This window comes from Taudactylus pleione, unplaced genomic scaffold (assembly GCF_031769625.1).
Source record: "Taudactylus pleione unplaced genomic scaffold, aTauple2 ptg000227l, whole genome shotgun sequence".
NCBI lineage: Eukaryota > Metazoa > Chordata > Amphibia > Anura > Myobatrachidae > Taudactylus > Taudactylus pleione.
Window position 1 is genome coordinate 644,151 of NW_028284629.1, and position 21,592 is coordinate 665,742.

The following is a 21,592-nucleotide window of genomic DNA, read 5'->3' on the forward strand; positions in this document are numbered from 1 at the left end:
CATACAGGAGGCGTCTTGAAGCTGTCATCGCCAACAAGGGCTTTTGTACGAAGTATTCAATATATTTAAGCATGTTCAATACTTTTTTTTTTTTTTCCCCTGTGTCATTTCACATTATTACACATAACTTTAATTTATGGACATCTATGGTTTGATTTCTTTGCATGTTTCATTACAATAGCCTCATTTTAGACCATCGGGTATGATATTCATGCTAGTTATGCACTGTTTCCTTTTTGTTGTAGAATGCATGTTGCTTTTAGCTTTAGCTGTGCAATAAGTATATTCATTTATACCCTGTACCTTTTCTGGGTATTTTACCTTTGTAAGTACCTAGCTTCTTGCTAAATAAGTTGGTTTAATTTCATAATCACAATTCAACTTTTGTCTTCTAACACTTAAGGGTCGATTCAAATAAGTGCAAGTCTGCTCGACTAATGGCAGCCTCATAGGGCTACATAGAGAAAACTGGGGTGTGATGAGTCACAGTTGCCAATGTTTTCACGCTATTGCAGCGCCCCACTTGTTCCTAATTGAATCGACAAGAAAAATAAAGCACTCTTGGTTAAAAAAGATGAGTAGCCAAGCAAAAACAATATTTGTATAAAATACAAACTGTCATTACAGTCCCGGTTTTAAAGCTATTCTGGTTTTATGACTTGATGTAGTACCTCCACTTGATTCAACCATCTGCACTCGAGCATGGATATCCTTAAAACCGGGACTGTAATGACTGAGTTTGGGAAACTCTGCTTTCTGCCAAAGATACCCCCTAATGCAAAGTTATGTCCTCACACACACACACCCACCCCCCCCCCCCCCCCCCCCCAATTTATAAAATTCACATTTGAAAGACGAAAAAAATCTCTATATCTCTTAAGTACTTGTCACACTGTGTAAAATGAAACAAAAGCATTCAATGTCTGTTTTCCGTAAGACAATTAGACAATCCTTGGGGCATCCTTTCTTAGACACCGTTCAACGTCTTAATTTTTCTGCTTGATCTAGCTGGTCCAAGTCTCGACCTGTGTTTCGGTGGACACCCACTGTCTCAAGGATTTATTGGATTCAGAGCCAATCTTCGCAGACCCTCTTCTATACTTCAGAGTTCCAGCAGCCTGGTGGAAGCCATAAACAGCTGATTAAGCCTTACTGATTGACTCTTAAAGGTTTAATCTTCAGTTGGTCACAGTCTCCAGGGCTGTTAATTCTTTCATACTACTGGATGGTCCAGAAGTAACTTTAATGCACGGCAAGCATATCGGCCAAGTCTTCCCGAGCATGTACCTCAGATCTTCAGGACTTCCAATGCCTATGGTCATTGCTCTTATAGTAGTGCTCTTATTCCCACCATATCTGCTTTTCTGCATAGGGAGGAAACTTACTCTTCCAACTTCCTGATTAGCATCTATCCTCTCCAGTGGTGGTTCTGAAGTCTGGAGGTAATGGGCTCCCACAATGTATTGCACCAGACTAATTACTACCAATTTAGCTACTGTAGCCCTGATATCCTCCCCACACTTATCCATTAGGTGCTTTCTTTAGATTTCCAAGCTCTGGTCATACCAATACTTCTGGTACTCTGGCTGCATTATCCAGTTACTTAAAACAAGAGAAGCAGGCTTCATCTGGGACTATCTTTGTGGTACATTTCAGTCTAAAGCCCTGTACACACTGGATGATCTGTTTGAACAATACTGATATGTTTATGCTTGAACGATATATCTTCATATATAGGCCCACTGAGTTCACAATGTGTGATGTTCTGCAGAAGTGTGAAAGGGCTTCTTACTCCTGCTGGTGCCTAAACTACAATACCTGGGTTACACCAAAATGACACCCAGACTCGTAGGGAGTTTTATTGCTGTAATCCCAGAACCTTCCCTAGGTTAGTACTTGATTATGGTCCTCTTAACAATTTTTTTTTTTTTTTTTTTTTTTTTTTTTCTTTTTAAATGATCTAAGGGGGTTGATACTGTGATGACCTTTTCTATGCATACAGGGACCTCTGCTGTTATGATTTTGGGCTGTCTAACTTGCTAAAGGCCAGAACAATAGGACCCACCAAAGTTAACTAAAGGGCCAAAGCTAGATAAATGCTAATTAACTCCCAATTAAACTGTGACACTACTTACCACCTAAAACAGATTGGGACTTCCTGTCCTATTAGGTGCATAGTACTGCAGTCTATCTAGGTTACATGCAACTAGGACCCCACCCTCCCATCTCCCCCCTAGATATACTTAGTGCTCACTTGGCACCATTCTATAAATAGTCATTCAAAGGGGCAGGTGTACTAAGTTCTGGAAAGTGATAAATTGGTTGGTAGTTTATCAGCTCCTAACTGTCATTTTTCAAACACAGCCTGTAACATGACGGTTAGGAGCTGGTTGGTTGGTAGTTTATCACTTTCTAGAGCTTAGTACATCTCGCCTTTTTGGTAACCTATTCATATACAAAATAACGCTATTGTCCCATGCACACTGGGATTGTACTGGTGTGATTGTAATGGTGCATACACTGTCAGATAGAAAGGCCGATATTAACAATATCGTTTCATCATTTATATCGTCCTTATTTTAGCCCCCTCCAACGACCAAATGACCATTGATGCACGGATTATCGATATCGACCATCGCCCGTGCATGCAGGCCAACCTAGTCGATCTCGACCAGGTTAGCCTGTTTACTATAGGGACCCGTGATCATTGATCGCGGGTCGTTATAGTAGTTTGGGGGTTGGTGCATGTTCTGGATGATCGATATCGAACATCCAGCACATACATGACAACGATATCTGATCGTCCCGTGTGTACGGGCCATAACACTACAGAGTTTCCCCGGTGACCTAAAGCTGGGTTCACATTATACGATCCATTTCACGATATATCGCTCAAACGTGGATCGGAACGCTATATATCATTCGGATCGCATAGTGTGTGTGTGTGTGTGTGTGTGTGTGTGCTGGATCAGGCGTGCCCATGGGTCGTTCTACACATCATCCAAAAAGCTCTGCTGCATAGCAGATGGGTTGATTCGATCTACGATGCCATGCTGCTAAATGCAGCATGGAATGTCACATCTCACTGTCGTCTAATGCATCATGTGTGGGTCTGGTTCATTACTGATCACAACTGCGATTACGCACGCAATCGGCCGATTGTTGCGTTCTGCCTATGCATCGCAGTGTATGTGAAGACTTCACTGATCGCAGTGACTACGCAGACCCATCGCAGAGTGACAGGAAGTGACTGTTTAGGGGTGGTGATGGGGGGGTGGCTGGCAGAACGCAGGCGTGCCAGTGTGTTTGAGCACTGTTACAGGGGCGTGCATAAATTAGCCACTGCGATGCCATACGCAATTTGGGCTTTCACTGCGTGCGATGAGGTTAGCAATTTCTGAGTAAGGTCTGGCCTTGTGCAAGTGTGCGTGATGCTCCAATGGTACTGTTACCGATGGTTTCGTAGACTTTCAAAGTATTACGGATGTGTGTAAGGTAAAGTGGGCTTCCTTATGTTTGGCTGCGACGGCATAGCGATGCAATCATTAGCTTGTTTTTGCAGTGAGACTGCGTGCGTGATCGCTTTTGCGATCGCAATAGTGATCCGAAATGAATCGGGCCCAGCGTGAACCCAGCTTAAGGCACACATGACGGGGTGTCCACTGCTGTTACAGTTGCCAGAGCCAGACATTAATGGATTACAATCGATTGAAGAATTGTTGCTGTTTTATACACTTGTGGGCAGGTGGATACAATATCATGTGTGGGGAAGAAATTTCTGTACATTACTGGTACAATATGTGGTGGCAACTTCTGGTATGATTGTGGTGCTGATTTTAGTTTATTGTAAGTGCTGGTATATCTAGTCACAGACTAGTATAATGTGTGATGGAACAAGTCCGGTATTCTGTTTGTGTGGGAAGGAGGACTTATGACTGGCATGATTGGTCAAAGTTATAAGTTGGTCATTAAGGGGGGAATTAAATTTATTTTTGGCTGCTAGTAATGGGTACCCGGCAGAGCTATTCTAGTGCTCCAAGCGGGAGCGAGTGCACAGGATTCTGCTTGCACCACCCTGAGGTGGCGAGCAGAATCCGTGAAAGTTGGCAGTTTGGGTGCCCTATACGGTACTTTAGACTGGTTTAGCAGCTTTACGCATTTGGGACAAGGGAGCATGATAACCACTGCACTCATGCCCCATTGGAGCAACAATTAAATAGCTCAGTTCAGCATCCAAAAGACCATTTAATTGTGTCATGTTGTGTTAGTATGATGCACACTTGGTAATGTGCTTGTGGGTCTCACTCAAATCCTATTTGTATTACAAAATTGGCATTTAACACTTGACTGAGGTTCACAACTTGTGGCGTACACTGTCCAGACTGTATGTGTGTGTGTTTTGTTCTTTTAACATCCATTTATTTACAAGGCTCAACATACTCTTTAGCAGTGTACAGTAGCTAGCCAGTGCCAGATTAAGGTCCTCATGGGCCTGGAGCTGAAATTTATGAAGGGCCTATTGTGTGCTGTTGCAGGGGGTGTGACTATTGATATGGGGGTGAGGTCTGTGCCGTGATGTGTGGCTAGCATTATGGAGCATAGCTACCCACATACATTCGGTATGCAATCGGAAAGCCGGCTGACATTATACCGACAGCCGGCTTCCCGACTGTCATATCTCGGCGAGGGTGAAATGACCGGCGTCTAGATGTAGATGCCTGTCATTTTACCTACGTCGGGTGACCGGTGCCCGGCATCCCGATCTAAGTGATGCCGGGCACCGCTGCGGACAGCCGCGCGGTGGAGAGGGGTTTAGGTTTAGTGCTTCCGGGGGGGGGGTGGGGGGGGAGACTTAGGGTTAGGCACCCCCCCCCCCCCTGGAGTTTAGGGTTAGGCTAGGGGCAGGTTAGGGTTAGGCACCCCCGGGGGGGGGACTTGGGGTTAGGCAGCGGGGAAGGGGGGGGGGTTAGGTTTAGGCACTTACAGGGGAGATTAGGGTTAGGCACTGGGGGGAAGGTTAGGCACCCCTAAGGAGGGTTAGGGGGGGTTAGGTTAGTTCATACTTACCTGGGGACGATCGGTATTTTCGGACTGTCGCTGTCGGGATTTGAACCGCCGGACTTGTGTTCGGCGGTAATTCGTATGTATTCCATACATTCAACCATCCTCGAAAGACTCATCCTAAGACTGTGACACTGCTCATGTGCACATTGTCAATTATCAGTGATGGACAGATAATGCAGGAGAGGGACCGTAAGATTCCATAGATAGATAGATAGATAGATATAGATAGATTTTATATATATATATATCACACACACACGTGCAAGATACTAATTTACGTCAGGGTGCATACAGACACTGCTTCGTCTCACGTGATGACTTCACAGTTCACAGGTCTCACGAGACTCGGTGACACAGAGCATCCACACCACAAGTGAGCTGTAAACAAAGAATATGATTGGGATCCTGCCGTGCCATTGCTGGCCCAGTGTGGGTATTTAGCTTGGTAATTATGATGTTTATATGCACCCTGACAAAAAATTTAATCTGGCACCTGCCCCTTCCTATCTTATTCAAATATTGCACTTTTATTTGCCATTGTTATGCTGAATCGCTTCATCGTGACCCTGCCGCTACTTCACAATGACATTAATAACTGGTATATTTTTGAAGTGTGGCAGGAAACCGGAGTACCCGGAGGAAACCCATGCAAGCACAGGGAGAATATACAAACTCCACACAGTTAGGGTCGTGATGGGAATCGAACCCACGACCTCAGTGCTGTGAGGCAGTAATTCTAACCATTACACCGTAATACAATGTCAAGTATTTCTATTCAACTTGATTTATATAATTAAACTAATGAAACCATCAAATCTATTATTACCTATTACTACTTGTAATACACCCGGCTTTTTTGAATAAACTACCTTGCTTTAAAATTATTTTTAACTATGGACCCATTATCCTCCCACTTTTACATTTTGACAAACATTTAACATTAGTATAGACTATTTCAAGAGTTTTTGTCTTTTACTGTTTTGTCCACACACTTTTTTTTTTTTTTTTTTTTGTTTTAATCATAGGAAAGGGCATAAAAAAAACACTGTAAAATTACACCACTCCCACCTCTAGCTTAATTAGAAGAGCTACACAATGAAACAGTTGTGAAAATAAGTGCGCACTAATATCAGCCCCTTTAGATTCCTTAGTGGAAAAGTGTCACCCAACACTTAAACATATAACAAAGACCAAAATATCGACAAATATATCCAGGAGGCGCTCCTTATTATATGAACAGAAGTCTCAGCTCAAGTCTTTTAGAGAAAATACGTTTCCACAAAATTTTCTTCAACCACTCAATTTCAAAGTGTGAACCTCAAAGAAATGTAAATAACAATCTCATAGTGTAAAAAACAGTATTGGTCTTGTGAAATAATTGGAAAATTAAGATAAGACTTAGGGCCTGATTCAGACCCATTCGCGAGCGGCTGTCCGCTCGCAAGTGGGTCGATGGTCTGCACTGAGCATGCGCACGACGGAGGGAGCTCCGTCGTGCGCATGCGCCAGACGCAACGAGCGAAGGACTTTCCTTCGCTCGTTGTGTCTGATCAAAGGGGGCGTGCTGTCGATGTTGTTTGACAGCACGCCCCCCTCTGGTGGGCGTGCCGGGGGCGTGCTTCCCAGTCGGTGGCGTTCCCCAGGGAACGCCTACCGTCAGAAGCCGGCCCACTGACATCACTAGTGATGTCAGTGGGAGTGATTTTGGCTCTGATAGAGCCAAAATCACTCCGGGCCTTGCGGTTGAGAAACTCAACCGCAGGCTCCGGCTCGCAGTGACGATGGTCAAGACCATCGTGGCCATCAATCTGCATGCTCGTACAGGCTGTGGGTGGTGACCCACAGCTATACGAGCGTCCAGGAGGACGCTCCATAATTATGGAGGACGGCCCTCATTCAGAGCGTGCGCTCTGCTCAGAGCGTACGGCTCTGAATGAGGGCCTTAATTACCAGAAATAATGGTCTACCACATGAAGTAGACACTCAGTTGTTTTTTGTCAGGACTGCAACTATTTCAGTACATAAAGATAGACTACTTTTGCCAAAGTTCCATTGTGGTCGTTGGAGGAGCTATCCTGCTTTCTGGCATGCTTCTCATTCAGGGGATAGAGTGTTAAAGTGATCATCTGTTTCCCAGGTGTCGTCAGGTTGTGGGATTACTAGATTGCTCATTATTTCAAAGCTGATTCCATTTGCGTCACATGTTCTGAAACTTCCTATGGATCACAGACCTCTAGTATAAAGCCTGTTGCTGTCTCTGTGCAACGTTGCTTTCAGGTCTTTTCTTGGACTCCTGCCAGATTCCCGCTGTGCCTGTGGATTGCTGTGGACTTTGACATCAGAAGTTCATCTGGAATACTACAGTCACCCGCTGCACTACAGGGCCCAGCATTCCTATTGCCTAAGTATTGCTGATTGCTCCATCACTGCACTTTCACCATTTTGCTGCACTATTTACTTTGCCTGTTATCTTTCTGTTCCTGTGGATATTGAACTCATCCTTGTTACAGTTGTCAACTGCACCATTACAGTGTCATCTCTGCATCACGGGGCTCAACCCCGCTCCGAACCGTAACAACACTACAGGGCTCCACCCCGCTACAATCGTCTCTGCGTCACGGGGCTCCACCCCGCTACAATCGTCTCTGCGTCACGGGGCTCCACCCCGCTACAATCGTCTCTGCGTCACGGGGCTCCACCCCGCTACAATCGTCTCTGCGTCACGGGGCTCCACCCCGCTACAATAGTCTCTGCGTCACGGGGCTCAACCCCGCTATAATCTGCTCTGCATCATGGGGCTCAACCCCGCTCCGAACTCGAGCCACGCTGCAGGGCTCAACACTGTCCTGGAATTGATCGTCTTACAGGGCTTAACCCTGCTCCGACTTCACTACTCCACTAGGCTCAAGTTTGCTTCATCTCTCACTGCACCGCAGGGCTTGGTCCTGTCCCGGAACTATATTATTCTGCAGGTCCTGTTCGGCTCCGGATTTCCATTACTACAGGGTTCTACCCTGGCAAAGGTCCTTAATGTCACCCTGAGGTGTTAGCCTCATTCTGGACTTGGGGTTCCCTACCACGTTAGTTCCTATATGCTAAAGACTGCTTATATATATATTTGGGGATTCTCTCCTATACATATTATTGCATATGTGAACCTCTGTGCTGTTTGAGACTTTATTTGAGACCTTGCTGTTGATAATTCATATGTGAATAAATTCTATTTTACATTTTTATCCTGTGCTACTGAGTTTTATGGCAAGGTCGTTCTTAAGACCACCCCAGTTTATTGTACCTAGTAGGCCTGCCTCCCTCCAGGAGTCTCAAGTGTCGGCAGCTGTGACATTTTTCCTATAGCCACCCTTAGGGTACACTGTAATTCTCCTATGACACCACAGGTGTTTGTTTCCATATTCATTTCATACATATATAAGGGATGAAACAAACTTCCAATAGTGTAACAACGTTTTAGTACATACAAAAATCAAAATACAAGGAAAAATTTTTAAATGGACTCTAACCGAGCAAAATGGTCTACCAGTGTGAAACAAAGTAGACAAATATCGCTTAATGATATGGGTGAAGAACCAGGCGTCCCCAGAGTCCACGAAGAATGTCCAAATCGCCTTTGTTCCAACGCGTTTCGATAAATGTGTATCTTCCTCAAGGCATATGGTGATAGTGAGTGCAAGATCCTATATTTATATGGCTTTCAATCAAGACTTAAGTAAAACTTAATTCCAGACATAGATCAACTGATAACTATTCCTATATTGAACATCCAGTCCGTACAGAATCCAACCTGATCTTATTCAAATTCCGCTATTAATGAATGATATTCCACCTGAAACATATCACATGTTTCCGGAATTCACCGGAAGTCTCCATGGATGTGTGAACACATCTGTAACCTGTTCTCTATCGCGCGGAGGTGTCCATGTACTTCCGCGTTCCGGCAAGCTCTGATGACGCACATCCGGCGCCGACATCTTGTGCGTTCCGTTTGAGCACATGCTTCCGGCAGCTCCGGATATTTCTTTCCAGCATAGTCTGCTCCATTTTTAAGAAGGGAGTGAGGTTGCATAGTCATCATAAAAAAGGAGACAAAAGTCTGGTGGGAGGTTGTGACTTTAGAAAAGTATTTAGCACATCAATTAATACCGAAGGGATTAAAGATACATAAGACAGCTAGTTTCTGTACCCAAACAGACCAATTTAAAAAAAAAAATGGCTATCAATTATTAACAGTTGCTCTTTTGAGATAATGGCATTAATTATAGAAGAAAGGAGAAAGACAGACATTAACTGATGTAGATATAAAAAAATCAGTGAGTATAAAGAACTCATTCCCTTTTGAAGATTTACCTGAATATAAGGAACATGAGGCAATAATCGAGAAAAATAGAACGACTTGAAAGAACATTAATAGAGAAAAAGTTACAAATTCCTCTGAGATCAGAAAGCTGAGGATTGGAAAACCACAAGAAATCAGGATCATGCTAATGTAATCCTATCAGATATCACCAGTGAAAAACAATTATAAAAGAAATCCACACCCTAGAAAATTTAGGGAGGAATATCAGCGATCACCCAAAGCGGTAAAATACTCTAGTTATAGAACTTATCCTGATAACAATAGAGATTATAGGATTCCTGAGTGGAGGAATAATAAACAGTTAAACGAGAGCACTGGAAGGTGGCAACAATCAGTTTGGAGGAAATAGAAGATCACCAGATAGGAATCATAATCGATTTTCCATCTTTAACCATCATAATTCCTCCCCTGCTTTTTTAGACAGGAGGGAAAGGAACCCCTACCGTTAATTCCCTTCAGATCAAGGGGAACGATGCGGGGCAATAAAAGAGGAAAATCCACAAAGAAAAATAAGTGGAAAGATAAGATGATGAAAACAGAGAGCAATTTGGACCAAATAAAAGAGAAAGTTAATAATAGTGAAAATGAGGAAAAAAATAATTATCTTTAATCTTAGTGATCACATTATTAGAAGAGAGATCCCTCTTGGAACGGGGTCTTAAATGTGCACCATCCACTAAGGTTCATCAATTTGACCTCCATATTGACACTCGGAGGTTCATTAGAAAGCTAACCCTTAATGTTTTCAAATTAAAACCGATGGGTGAGGAAGATGACTGTAGAGAAGAAATTATCTTTTAGACCTAGAACTTCATTTTATCCGGGTCATCAAAAAGGAAACTTTCTTGATACATTTAGTAATCTAGTTAGAGAAAATCTAGAACAATTAGCTATACGGAAGATTAAATATAAGCTCACTTCTAAAGCGAGGCTCTTAAATCCCTGAGATCTGATAAAAATGTGGTCTTTAAGCGAGCAGATAAGGGTGGGGGGGTTGTGGTGTTGAATTTAAATGATTATGAAGTGGAGATACATGAACAGCTGGGAGACACAGAGACTTGTAGAAAAATGACAGGTGATCCCACTGAGACTCATGTTACAATTGAAGGAGATTCTGGATGAATACATAAAGAAAGGGACCATTACAGAATCTGCATATTGTTTCTATACAATGAAAATCCTATTATCCCATTACCCCATTATTACAATTTATAGATTACTTTATCCAACCTTTAGTTATCAAAAATGTTTCACATCTGAACGATACAAGGGATGTTCTTAAACTGTTAGAAGAGATTGTATGGGAAGATGATTTTTATCTAGCGACAACGGACGTCGGTTCCCTGTACACTATTATTGAACATCAGTAGGGAATTGATGAAACACAGCAGTGTTTAATAGATAGCAGCCTTGAGAATGATTTGCAAGATTTTATCATGGAAGGTATACGGTTTATTTTACATAATAAATTTATTTTTAAAGATTAATTTTTTTATTCAAAAACGGGGGACCGCCATGGGCACTTGTTGCGCTCCAGGATATGTGAAAATTTTTATGGGAAGATGAACAAGTTTAGAACAATAACCCATATAGAGCGAACCTAGTGACATGGAGGAGATTTATTGATTACATCTTATTTATTTGGAGGGGCGATCCTCTAATTTTAGATAGATTTTACACGTATTTTAGTTCTAATAACCGTAATATTAATCTTAGTTAAAGCCAGGAAATCCACACTGGTCTTTCTTATATTAAAACTATCTATATCGAAGGGGATCAAATTAAAACCAGGAATTTTATTAAACCGACTGACACAAGATCATACATTAACAGAAATAGTTACCACCATAAGAAATGGCTTGAATCTATACCAACGGGCCAATTTAAAAGGGTTAAGCAGAACTGTTCTGACCATAATGAATTTTTCAAACAAGCTAATGAAATGAAATTGTTTTACCTCTTGTGGATATGATGCAAAACAGCTCTCTGGAGAAGGTCACAAAACTTGATAGATCGGATTTGATCAAAAGTTCTAACAGAACCCGTTCAAAGAATGAAGATAAATTCAAATGGGCCTTTATCACCAATTTTACATCCCAACATTATATGGTGAAAAAAGGTTTTAAAAAAAACATTGGAAATTGTTAAAAAGCGATCCTGTCATTGGTAGTGAATTACCAGATGCTCCAGTATGTATTTTTAGGAAAGCCCCAAATTTAATATCTAAGTTGGTCAGTAGTTATTGTGCACTTCCCCCTAAAAAAGTAATGAATTTAACCACAGGTTTCCATTCCCAATAACTTTGGAAAGAGAAAATAAGTTATAACGAATGGGAAGACATGCACTATCAAAGAATTATCACTTGTATTTCTCAAAATATTATATATGCGATAGTGCTCGCGTAAGAAATCCTATATTGGCACAATGAGTCGTCCCTTAAAAGTACGAATTGGTGAGCACTTACGGAATATCCGTCGAGGACTTGAAACACATGCACTGTCACAGCACTTTAAAAATGCACATAACTGCGATATTGCACAGAACCATTTTTAAACCAGAAAAATTATTTAATAAAGGGATGCGATCTCTTAATATTGCACAGTCTTTGGCCAAACATGAAATACACTTTTATTTTTGGTATTAAAACTTTAATACCCACTGGTCTGAACAAAGATTTCAAACTTTAGTGGTTTTTATAATGTAGTTAGGTTATTTTATTTATTTTAATCTTGTTTCCATTGCTCTTGCATTGTTTTATTTGTGCGTAGATGGCCATTTATTCTAATGTATTTGCCCTTTTTTATGATGGCTATGCAACCTCACTCCCTTCTTAAAAATGGAGCTGACTATGCTGGAACGTATATCTGGAGCTGCCGGAAGCACGCGCTCAACAAACTGAACGCATGAGATGGCGGCGGATGTGCGTCATCAGAGCTTGCCAGAACGCAGAAGTACATGGACACATCCGCACGATAGAGAACAGGTTACGGATGTGTTCACACATCCATGGAGACTTCTGGTGAATTCCGGAAACACGTGATTATATCTTTCATTAATAGCGGAATTGGAATAAGATCAGGTTGGACTCTGTATGGACTGGATGTTCAATATAGGAATAGTTATCAGTTGATCTATGTCTGGAATTAAGTTTTACTTAAGTCTTGATTGAAAGCCATATAAATATAGGATCTTGCACTCACTATCACCATATGCCTTGAGGAAGATACACAACATATTTATCGAAACGCGTTGGAACAAAGGTGTTTTGGACATTCTTGGACCGTACCTGACAGATGGTTGGTGGACTCTGGGGATGCCTGGTTCTTCACCGTTATCATTAAGTGATATTTGTCTACTTTGTTTCACACTGGTTACACATTTTGCTCGGTGAGATTCCATTTTAAAAATTTTTTTCCTTGTATTTTGATTTTTGTATGTATTAAACGTTGTCACACTATATTTGGAGGTTTGTTTCATCCCTTATATATGTATGGAATGAATATGGAAACAAAGACCCGTGGTGTCGTAGGAGGATTACAGTGTACCCTAAGGGTAGCTATATGGAAAAACCACTGAGTGTCTACTTCATGTGGTAGACCATTATTTCTGGTAATTAAGTCTTATCTTAATTTTCCATTCATTTCACAAGACCAATACTGTTTTTTTACACTGAGATTATTTACATTTCTTTGAGGTTCACACTGAAATTGAGTGGGCTAAGAAAGTTTTGCGGAAACGTATATTCTCTAAAAGACTTGAGCTGAGACTCCTGTTCATATAATTAGGAGCGCCTCCTGGATATATTTGGTGATATTTTGGACTTAATTAGAAGAGCTGCTATGGCTATTTGAAAATATGCGGGTTGTGCGTTTTTTACATATTTTTGAAAACTTTACATTGCCATATTTTGGAAACTGCATGAGCTATTTAAATAAAATGTTGTATTTTTCTCAGACTACATATTTATACTCTCTATTATCGATACCTATATAAAACCTCTATGCAATCCTGTCTATACCTTCTAAAATTGTCGCTATTTAGCGTAATGAGTCGCACAGTAAATAAAGGCTTTCAGACTTTGACTGTGGTTCCAAAGCACAAAAAGTTATTATTCAATATAAAAAAAACAGATGGTTTATACGCTGTGATCTAAAGACAATTAGCGCAAATAAATCATACAGACCCAAGGTACAGTTGTTACATATGCACGCGGTCTGGGCCTAGATACCGGCATCAGCACAGCAAGAAGACTCTCGACTGGGGTCAGAAAGCGCACATATATACACTTACAGGGATAGGCAATACAATAGAACAGATTGGCATGATTCCATTGGTTCTTCTTAAAGGTGCTTCTGTTACAGGATAATTCATAGGTCAATTTGAATGGACACAAACAGCTTCCAACTACCCTTTTGTGTCCCTTTTCCCGCTGCATGCTAATCCAAGATAACATTACAGAGTACATTTTAATGTTTTAACTCTCTATAGTCCATAGTTTGCAGACGCATGTTGAGATCTTCTCACCGATGATACCGGAAATCAGTGGATCAGTACAACACCAAACACTGTCTGCTTACCATGTACTAAACCTTAGATCTCAAATAACCTTTATTACACAACATTAATAATTACTGATTAAACCTTGAATATTACACGTTAATGCTAGGGAACCTTTTATGTAAGTGTGCAGTGTGTAAGTATTGGGGAATTCAGAAAAGATGCTAGTTAGCGCTGTGCGATTATGTGTTTTGTGGAGTACACCATGGTTTGTGTTTTGCAGAGTTAATCATTTTATATGTTTTAATGACTGACTTCTTTCTATTGCGTGGGAATTGCACGACGCTAAGTAGCATCGCCGTATGTTCTTATAATGGCAAGTTTCACTAAAATGGCGCTGGGCGGCCAGTCACAAAATAGCGTCTCGTTGCCATTTGCAAAATGGCGTCGCCCCGATTTTAATTTTAAACCGATCCTGTCTCAGCCAATTATCCGGCTTCGACACCGTATACCAAATTTTAACAAAATCTGAGCTGGTGAGGTAAAAGTTTTACAAAAAGTGTGTTGATTTGACACTGAATGGCCCAACAGTTTTTTAAAGGTCTTCCACCACCCTTAGTATTGGCTACTTTTTAACACATTTAATTAAAAAAATCAAATATATACTGCATGATAATTGTGCCTACCAACCGATTTGATGGCTAGTTGAAACAAGCATAGTTCAGTGTATGGATCTGAACGATGATTGTTCACAGCTTAAAAATAGATGAAAAAATGTTCTTAATCCTTTTTGGTTCGGTTTTCACTGCTGGGGAATTCAGTTGTTTTATCACTGTTTTTATTCCCGTGATAAACATGTGTTTAGGTGTGATAAAATTTTAGTCGCTATTCAATTTAAAATTTTTTGGTCGTGAAAATTGTGATTTATCATGTCTAAATTTCAGCCTATCTGTAACATGGCCAGGGATATTCAATTGTTGTAAATTTAGGCGTGATAAAAAATAATGGTCAACCTATTTTTCACTTTATCACCTGTCAGTTCTCACCACCCCTAGAGGGTGTGAGTTTTGAATAAAAATTATTTTAATATTCGAATTTTATTAATAATTAACTGGTATGGTATTTTTAAGGGTGAATATCATTGATTTTAATAAAATATTTCAATAAAATTAGTACAGGGAGAAAAATAAGCTGAGTGGGAAGGTGATCAGAATGTAGCCGATAGGTTGGGTATGAAATCCCGGCTGTCGTGATGCCGCTGCTCAGAATACCGACACCAGCATTCCGACACCAATAAGGAATAAAGGTCTAACCCTTCCCCTAGTGCTTAACCCTAACCTCCCCCCTAAAACCCCAATACTTCGGGATGATGCAGTACCCCTTATACAGTGCCCCTCATGCAATGCAACCTTATACAGTACCCCCAGTAGTGGTCTCTCTATGTAGTACCTTTTGTAGTGCAGTGTTGGCTAACCTTGACACTCCAGCTGTTATGGAACTACATAACCCAGCATGCACTGCCACAGTTTTGCTATTAGGGCATGCTAAAACTGTGGCAGGGTATGCTGGGAGATATAGTTCCACAACAGCTGGAGTGTCAAGGTTAGCCAACACTGTTATAGTGTGCCCCCAGTAGTGGTCCCCCCTATGCAACGCCCCTTATAGATTGCCGCCCCCCCCCCCCATATATATTGCCCCCACAAGTGGTCCCCCATGCCCCTTTATAGAGCGCCCCCATTAGAGGTCCTTCCTATGCCCCTTATAGAGTGCCCCCAGTAGTGTTGCCCCCCCCAATGTATTGCCCCTTAGAGTGCCCCCATAAGTGGTCCCCCATGCCCCTTTACAAATAGACAAAATTAAATACTTGCCTTACTCTCCGCTCCTGCACCCGACGACGCCGTCTGCACCTCTGTCCTCCCACGTCTCTTCACCCATGGAGGGAGCCGGAAGGCTGAGCTCTGGAGTGAGCTACAGCCTGGCTGCCGCCTTGGGTGCTTAGCTGCTAAAACAAACACAACGCCGCGTCGGCGCCGTTTGCTTTACTGTGTAGTGCAGACCACACTATTGTGGTCTGCACTACTCACCAGTTACATGGACCGTGGCCGGAGTGGCATTCCCGCTGTCCTATCCCTCTTAATTAAGCCTAGTTGCACCCCCCCCCCCCCCTGTAATCCTGTAATCAGATCTTACCTGGATTCAATACAGCAGCCCAGTCTTCAGTGCAGCTTCAGGCAGCCAGAGGAACGCTGGGTCTGGGCGCGCAGAAAAGCTCATCGCCGCCCACCTGTTTTACACGCCCACAAGAAAGTGAAAGTAAAAGAATTGAATTGCGACCTAACCAGCAGGCTGGCCAGCTGCGATGACTGCAAACAAATAGAGCAGTGAAATAGCACGCCCCAAAAAAAACAATCGAATTCCCCCCTAGAATTGTATACATCAGTGGTTCTCAAACTCTGTCCTCAGGACCCCACACAATTCATATTTTCCAGGTCACCCAGCAGGTGCACAGGTGTATTCATTACTCACTGACATATTTTAAAAGATCCACAGCTGGAACTAATTATTTCAGGTGTGATTCTGTGAGGAGACCTTCAAAACATGCACTGTTTGGGGTACTGAGGACGGAGTTTGAGAACCTGTGGTATACATGATACAGTTGTAATATATGTACTTCCACATAGCACTGTTTACAGAATTTCCTTAAAGGGAACTTCATTTGTTACAATGTATAATAAGGAAGACCTACCTGTACATTTTGCAATTACCAAACCAATCCGTTTGTTACCGGCGGACCGGGTTGATAATGACCTAGTGAATGGACGCGACCAATCGGTGATGATTGGACGGTCATGAGAAATCTTCCCAAATGCCCGACTGATCCGATCATTGGTTGGTCGCATCTGGCAATGTATGCGCTGCTGCAGCCGAACGCTCAACATTTCCTCTGTTCCTACACATGGGCGGAACGGGGAAATGTCTCCTTCCCAGGTGAGGAAACCAGATATTATGTGGCCATACACTGTGACATACCTAATGGGTTCAGGCTGTCATATAAAATGTCTGTAGGTCTGAGAATGTATGCCCAGCATAAGCACTACAAAGTAGAAGATGGCTACAAAGAATTACATTGCATCATACAATATCTCAGGCCACAGGCAAGATTTGAGATAGAAAAACCTGTTGGGGCATATTCAATTTGGCGCGGGGAAAATCTCTTGTTTTCAAATCCGAAGCTATTCAATTATTCAGCATTTTTCCTCCTGTACGGTAAAGCTTGGGCTAACGTGCATGAAACCCCAGAGGCTGCAATTAATGTGGATTCTTCCTCGCAGCTGCTGAGGCTGCAAGGAAAAGTGAGCGTTATGCAGTGCCCCTTATTCTGAATAGGTCTGGGCTGTCCATTAACAGCGGGTAATTTGATGAGCCCTGTTTCTCCCAGTACCATTTGGCCATTATAAGAAGTCATAGCCAGATGGCTAGCCTTTTTAACAGGTTATTATTTTAAATACATTTCTTTCATTTTTAATCGCTTAGGGTTTTATAATTTTTAAGTTTTTTTAAAAATAGTTATATTTTAATTGTCTCACTGCTTGAAATTGTGTGTCTCCATGTAGAATACTTATCTTTTCTGAGACTACCTATGTTGATCTTGGGAGCACCTCCAGAATTAATTAGATACTTAATATCAAGTATGCATTGTTACATAGTTGCACTATGGGGTCTATTCAGCAATGAGTTTCCGCATTTTTTAATAAAAATAAATAAATATATAATTTCCGCATTTTGTAGGAATTTTTACTCTTAAGCAAAGCAAAAAGCGTTGAATTACTCAATCTTTACTTTATATAACGCCATCTCAGAATGGCGTTATATGAAGAAAATCCTTAATTATCCCGAAAGTTGCAGGGACAGAGGAAAATTTTTCCATAAGTCCCCTGCAGGTTCTTAAAACTCTCTCCTCCCCAGTCTCTGTCCCTGCTTTGCATTGACCGCTGACTAAAAGTCAATCTTGTTCGGTCTAAATTGAAATGTGTAGACAGGCTTTATATTAGTATGTATACATTTATATTTATGTGCTTTTGTATTTAAAATGGTTTGCTCCAAACTATCCAAAGCAGGATTTTAAATGGGGTTAACCGCTTTACGCAGCTAAACCCTGTCCTTTTGGCCGTGTAAAATACTCTTGGGCGTCTGATCGGAGGACCAATTGAATTGCTCTGATAGATGCACATTAGTTAGCCTATCGCTAACAATTAAATTCCCTGGGGGAGATTCAGTTCTTTTACTGGGCTAATGGGCGCCCGACGAAGCAATTTAATTGTTGCTCCGTTTGGGCAAAAATGTGTCTTCCTGCGGCTTTATGCGCCCAAACGGAGCAACAATTGAATTGCTTTGTCAGGCGCCTATTAGTTAAGGTGCCTGATAGAAGAATTGAATCTCCTCCAAAATGTCCCAATAGCAAGGTGAAAGCCAGATTACGGACAACTGCGGCAATGATGTTGTGTACAGAGCTCCGAATAGCCACCGATTGTTGTAATAGAGAATGCTATGACCGTCTTTTGAAGGAACAATTTCCAGATAGCTTTAGAAGGATTTTATTCTGCTGTCCACCTGAGTACACATCATAGTGTTCCCGCCAGGATTTGGGGCGGGCTTGGCGCACGGGTGCTGGGGCAGTAGCATGCGCCCGAAAAGGGGGCGCAGCCGGTGAAGGGGGTGTGGACAGTTGTGGATGGTGCGGCCCCGCCGACATCCATATGGGCGGGTGCCTCGACTCCCTGCTAAAACAGCCTAGCGTGAAAACTACATCAGACAGTCGGCAAACGATGCAATGGTCATCCACATTTCCCTTGAACTCCCAGACAAACTATCTAGTGCAATCTTCCAAATATTGTGCAACACTGTGCAATTTTCCAAATGATATATCGTGCGTCGTTCATACTATGCAGTGCCCCTTATTCTGTGTGCCCCCAGTTGTGGTCCCCATTATGTAGTGCCCCTTACATATACACATACAACAATAAAAAAACAAATACCTGAATCCCCGCTCCTGCGCTCGCCAACGTCCGCTCATCCATCCTTCCGGCACGCTCGGCAATATGGGAGAGATGTCGTTACTTCTCTCCATCACCCACTGCGGGAGCCGGAAGACGGAGCTCATGAGTGAGTCTGTCTGACTCTCATTGGCTGCTAAAACAAACACACCGCTGCCGGGTAGTACAAGTGTACTACCCGGCGGTGGTGTGTTTCCTTTACTGTGTAGTGCGGACCTCACTCACTGCGGTCCGCACTACACTAACTGAATGACTGAAACAAACATGGACACACACACACCCGGTCTGGTAGCACCCAGGGCACGAGTCCCGGCCACCCCCCACCACCACCCCTCAGTTACGCCACTGTCCCCAGGTCATGGCCCCTTTCCCTCTGGAAGCCCATTTCAGCCAGATTAAAAGCAAAGACCTGAGGCACTGCTACTAGTCTCTTCCCAAACTTGCATAAGCCAGGGTGTAAAAAAAGGCAGAGACTTTCAATCGCTGGCAGGTGCTTGATGCATGCCACATGCTGGATTGGTTTAAAGAGATGGGCTGGATTCCACCTGCTGTACTGTGTATATTGTACTAAATATAAGTAGCTTACTGAGCTCCATGAAAGTGTGTAATATCGGAACTTCTGAAGAACCTGTGTGCTGTGCATTTCCAATACCTTCAATTGTAAATACTGTGCTTTTTAAGTTCTTTTATTGGCATTAATTACACAGTTGCTGTCATGTTTGTAACCTGTGATCACAGATGAGCATAAATGTTTATGCTGCAGGATGAACTCTTGGCCAACTATTTATAAATGAGAGGCAATTGTATAATGCTGCAAAATGCTGTGGCAGCCCTTTTGGTTTAAGCTGGGTACACACTAAACAATGTGTGAACCCAGTGATGCGACACACAACCCGGCTGCCGACTGGTGACATTTCGGGCAGTCTGTAAACAATGGGTGCCCCCACATAGCGCTGCATGGGACCATCAGCCGCATAGCCTGATCTTGCATGCTGCACATAAGTTCAGGTGATGAGGCTGGCAACCGCACAGGAGCGTGCACTACACTATGTACTGCTTACACACTACACCTTTTAACGATTTGTCGTTTCGATGTGTCTGAATCGGCCAAATTGTTAAAGATATTGTGTAGTGTTCAGGGTCCTTCAGAGTTCTAACCCCTCTGTACAATTGAGACCATCTCACTTCTCTGTTTGACAGTTGGTGTCACGGGTTTAAGTTTTTATTTAAGAGGGCAGTGCTTTTAATGGTAAAACAAGTGCTGTTTTGCTGGAATCCAGTCAGAATGTTGGCAGGTTCTGAATGCCGACATGAACAGAAGGTCAACAAAAATTTTTTGATGTTTACAAGTGTCGACACCAGAAAGTTTGATAGTACACTTGTGTTTATGGTTTGGGTTAGGCAAAAATATGCAAAAAACTGTTGACCTTCAGGTGTCGACATTATGAACATGTAGACATTTTGACCATATTATAATAAACCTTACACTCTGAAGAACCATCCTTTCTCCTACTCGACGTACAAAAACATTATGAGCAAAAGATTTACATTTTTGAATGATCAGTTCATAAGACCCTCTTCCGTTCTTCAGTAGTCCCATTAGGGGTGATTCATGGGCCAGACGAGCCTTTTTTTTGTTTGTTTTTTAATTCTTCTAATCTCTGGTGAGTTAGCACCTTTTGTAACATGTTGTGTTATTCACTTTACTTGAATTGCTTAAATTTCAATGAAAACTGGCAAAATGGAGGTTTTGAAAAATATTTTGACTGTTAGTGTATGTACTTCAATTGCTCATCTGGTATACTGTTTAGGCAGAGGTGATGGCTGCTGGGATGCAGTTATTGCAGTTGACTGGTTTACTGTAGGTTTTGGAATGTATTATGGTATCTATGTAGATTAAGTGATGCAGAGATTGTACTTGTGTGCATCTGATGTTTGTGGTAAATTCAATGTTGAGCTTGGTGTTTCTTGAGTGGTTGGTGAATATGATAAGGTCTTCTGTACTTCCTTGGTAGATGCATAGTATATCACCTGTGCATCTGTGCCAAGCTACTGTGCTTAATCTTCCAGGTGTAAGGCTGTTGAATAATTTGTCCTATTCGTTTCACCGTGTAGAGATTTGTATGGGTCGTTGCAAAGTTTGCCATCGCTGTTCCTTTTATTCTGTATTGTGTAAGTAATTTTCAAACCAAACAAAGCTCTGTTTCAGGATTAAGGGGGAATATATCAAGCCTTTTAAACAGTGGAGACATTGCTAATAGGAACCAATCTGCTTGTGCCTATCCTTTTATAGAGCGTACTTAATAAATGCTAGCTAGAAGCTGATTGGTTGCTTGGGGTTACTACTCCACTCTGAAGGCTTACTACATCATCCCTCATGTCCTTACTTGTTAGATGAAGTTTATTTGAAATCTTGGCACTTGGGAGGTGAGGAAATGTCTATTCTTTAGGCAGCTGAACCCTTGGTCTGCTCTTAGGAGTGTGTGCTGTATTTGGTAATGCCAATCACCCAAGCATGTAGTGAAACCTCAGTCATAGCACTGCCAGAATCTCTGGCAAATACAAAAGTATAAGCTTTTTCTTCAGCAATAGCACAGCTGGT

General features: G+C 42.1%; 1 protein-coding gene across 11 annotated transcripts in view; it reads left to right on the forward strand.

Annotated features, from left to right (window-relative positions):
* Nucleotides 1-21,592, forward strand: part of MTA1 (metastasis associated 1) — a 276,561-nt gene that overhangs the window by 13,883 nt on the left and 241,086 nt on the right. The window lies entirely within an intron of this gene.